This window comes from Oncorhynchus masou, chromosome 13 (assembly GCF_036934945.1).
Source record: "Oncorhynchus masou masou isolate Uvic2021 chromosome 13, UVic_Omas_1.1, whole genome shotgun sequence".
Lineage (NCBI taxonomy): Eukaryota > Metazoa > Chordata > Actinopteri > Salmoniformes > Salmonidae > Oncorhynchus > Oncorhynchus masou.
Window position 1 is genome coordinate 42,418,221 of NC_088224.1, and position 4,094 is coordinate 42,422,314.

Here is a 4,094-nt window from a genome sequence, read left to right on the forward strand (position 1 = left end):
TTGCCTACACAAGACCGCCGCACCACCTTCCTGTTTAAGTGAGCACAGCACAAGGTGAGTCCAAAAATGTCTTGTAATGTTATACTGATGCATAAATGATGTAATATACCAGGGAGATGTGTATACTGTTGCTAAGAAAGTAATATATTGTGTATATTGTGTAGTAAGCTTTTAGTAGCCCATGTGCCTCACCCTAATAATTTAGTATTTTTTTCCCCCTAACGCGGTATTATGAACACATCATTCGTGGCCGGTGTGTGTGTCACTCTGGTATAAAGAGATTCGGGAGACAGGTGCTGGAATGCGTAATAGTTTTTTTTATTATACCCCAAATGACGGCGTACCGTGTAAAGACACGGGGACGAAGACCAAACAAACACTACAAAAACACAGGGTTGAAACCCAAACAAAAGAGTGAGGAGTACCTTGAAGAAATACACACTCGCACAATGATTAACCCACGGGACAAGACCCGTAATCATCTGGCAATCCACAAGGGCACGAAAGCCCAAAACACACAGAGCACAAGTACTCACACGCACCAACGGACATAGTAGCAATAATCAACACCACCATGGTGAACAAAGGGCACGAATATATGAGAGGTCAACCGATAAATCGTCATGGCCGATTTCAAGTTTTCATAACAATCAGTAATGGAAACTGCGTGGCAGACTGACCACCTGTTACGTGAGTGCAGCGTCAAAAGGACCTTGTGGCTGCAAGGAGCCAAGGTAAGTTGCTAGCTAGCATTATATTTATCTTATAAAAAACAATCAATCTTCACATAATCACTAGTTAACTACACATGGTTGATATTACTAGGTTAACTTGTTGATGCTCTGGGGGCGCTATTTCATTTTTGGATGAAAAACGTTCCCGTTTTAAACAAGATATTTTGTCACAAAAAGATGCTCGACTATGCATATAATTGATAGCTTTCGAAAGAAAATACTCTGACGTGTCCAGAACTACCAAGATATTTTCTGTGCGTGCCCTAGAACGTGAGCTTCAGGCAAAACCAAGATGAGACGGCATCCAGGAAAAGAGCAGGATTTTTGAAGCTCTGTTTTCCATTGTCTCCTTATATGGCTGTGAACGCGAGAGGAGTGAGTCAACCCTTTCTGTCGTTTCCCCAAGGTGTCTGCAACATTGTGACGTATTTGTAGGCAGATCATTGGAAGATTGACCATAAGAGACCACATTTACCAGGTGTCCGCCCGGTGTCCTGCGCCGAAATTGGTGCGCAAAAGTCAGCTGCCAGTATTTTTCCATGGGATTCAGAGAGGAAAGCAAGCTTCCACGAACGATATATCAATGAAGAGATATGTGAAAAAACACCTTGAGGATTGATTCCAAACAACGTTTGCCATGTTTCGGTCGATATTATGTAGTTAATTCGGAAAAAGTTTTACGTTGTAGGTGACTGAATTTTCGGTTCGTTTCGGTAGCCAGACGCAATGTAGAAAACGGAACGATTTCTCCTACACACAGACGCTTTCAGGAAAAACTGCGCATTTGGTATGTAACTGAGAGTCTCCTCATTGAAAACATCAGAAGCTCTTCAAAGGTAAATGATTTTATTTATTTGGTTATCTGGTTTTTGTGAAAATGTTGCGTGCTAAATGCTACTCAAAATGCTATGCTAGCTTTGCATACTCTTACACAAATTAGTCAATTTCTATGGTTCAAAAGCATATTTTGAAAATCTGAGATGACAGTGTTGTTAAGAAAAGGCTAAGCTTGAGAGCAGACGCATTATTTTCATTTTATTTGCGATTTTCAGAAATCGTTAACGTTGCGTTATGCTAATGAGCCTGAGGCTTTAGTCACGATCCCGGATCCGGGATGGGGAGTTTCAAGAAGTTAACTAGCTTGTCCTGCATTGCATATAATCAATGCTGTGCCTGTTAATTTATCATCGAATCACAGCCTACTTCACCTTCGACAAACGGCTGATGATTTAACAAAAGCACATTCACGAAATAAGCACAATCGTTGCACAAATGTACCTTACCATAAACATCAATGCCTTTCTTAAAATCAGAAGTATATTTTTTTAAACCTGCATATTTAGTTAAAAGAAATTCATGTTAGCAGGCAATATTAACTAGGAAAATTAACTAGGGAAATTGTGTCACTTCTCAGTGCAAGCAGAGTCCGGGTATATGCAACAGTTTGGGGGCCGCCTGGCTCGTTGCCTACTGTGTGAAGGCCATTTCTTCCTAACAAAGACCGTAATGAATTTGCCAGAATTTTACATAATTATGATAACATTAAAGGTTGTGCAATGTAACAGCAATATTTAGACTTAGGGTTGCCACCCATTCGATAAAATTCGGAACGGTTCCGTATTTCACTGAAGGAATAAACGTTTTGTTTTCAAAATGATAGTTTCCGGATTGGACCATATTAATGACCAAAGGCTCGTATTTCTATGTTTATTTTATTATAATTAAGTCTATGACTTGATATTTGATAGAGCAGTCTGACTGAGTGGTGGTAGGCAGCAGCAGGCTCGAAAGCATTCATTCAAACAGCACTTTACTGCGTTTGCCAGCAGCTATTAGCAATGCTTGAAGCACAGTGCTGTTTATGACTTCAAGCCTGTCAACTCACGAGATTAGGCTGGCAATACTAAAGTGCCTATAATAACATCCAATAGTCAAAAGTATATGAAATAAAAATGGTATAGAGAGAAATAGTCAATGCGTCATAATTCTTATAATAACTACAACCTAAAACCTCTTAACTGGGAATATTGAACCACCAGCTTTCATATGTTCTGAGCAAGGAACTTAAACGTTAGCTTTTTTACATGGCACATATTGCACTTTTGCTTTCTTTTCCAACACTGTGTTATTGCATTATTTAAACCAAATTGAACATGTTTCATTATTTATTTGAGACTAAATAGATTTTATTTATGTATTATATTAAGTTAAAATAAAATTGTTCATTGTTCATTCAGTATTGTTGTAATTGTCATTATTACAAATATATATAAAAAACGGCCGATTAATCAGTATCGGCCTTTTTTGGTCCTCCAATAATCAGTATCGGTGTTGAAAAATTATAATCAGTTGACCTCTAATATATACAAATACAATCAGTGGGGCCAGGTGTGCGCAATGTAAGGTCCAGAGGGATCTGTGACAGTGTGCTTGTTTGCAGACTTTTTTTTTGTACAGCTGACATTGCTACTGATTGTAGTAGTGGCGCTTGGCTTGCACATGCAAATTCAGCACACGCAGCATTCTATAATAGAATTGTGTTATTTGACATGTGAAATTAAATGCTTATTTAACACGTCAAGTAGTGTTATTTGACGTGTATCTTTTTTGACACGCAAAGACCCAAACAGCGTTCAATGTGCCTCACCCTCATAATTTGGTCTATTTTTATCTCTTAATTTCGCCTACTCTTCTAATTTGGTGGTGCACATAACCTGTTTTAAAGAAATGTAATCGTTGAATATTGTAAGAGCTTTCATTTTCTGCTTATATGTCCTCTTTATTTATCCTACGGTTCTGACTTGGTGTACAGGAGTACTATGTAAGAACGGCCCATGTTCTGAATTCTGTCGCTGTACATTTCAAAAGTGCTGAACAAATAGTTATATTGACTACTGTAACGGTTTTGACTTGAGGTTATTATTTATAGGAGTGGCAGGTAGGTTGTGCCTACCAGCGAAAACATTGGTTTCTCCTTTTGGTTTGGGAGGGAATGAGTCCCATCTGGTCCGTCAAGTCTACACCAATACAAAGGACTTATGTAAAAGTCAGGATGGAAATAAACTTTTCATAAACCCTTAAAACATTGGAAAGAACTTCAAAAAAATTATATTCTTTTGCGTGGGTTGTATTACCAACATAAATGATTACACACACATATAATAACATAACACAATGAGTTCTGGTTCCTCCAGAAATGTCCTGTACCTCGGGCCTAAAAAGAGTCCAGCCCGGTAAAGAAGTTCAGGGAACTCAAGTGACCTTAGTCACGCAATGTTTGTCCGTTCCTACAAGTGTAGCGTAAACCCAGTATTAATCATACAAACAATATAACAATTATTTTACCACAGAACTTTAAAG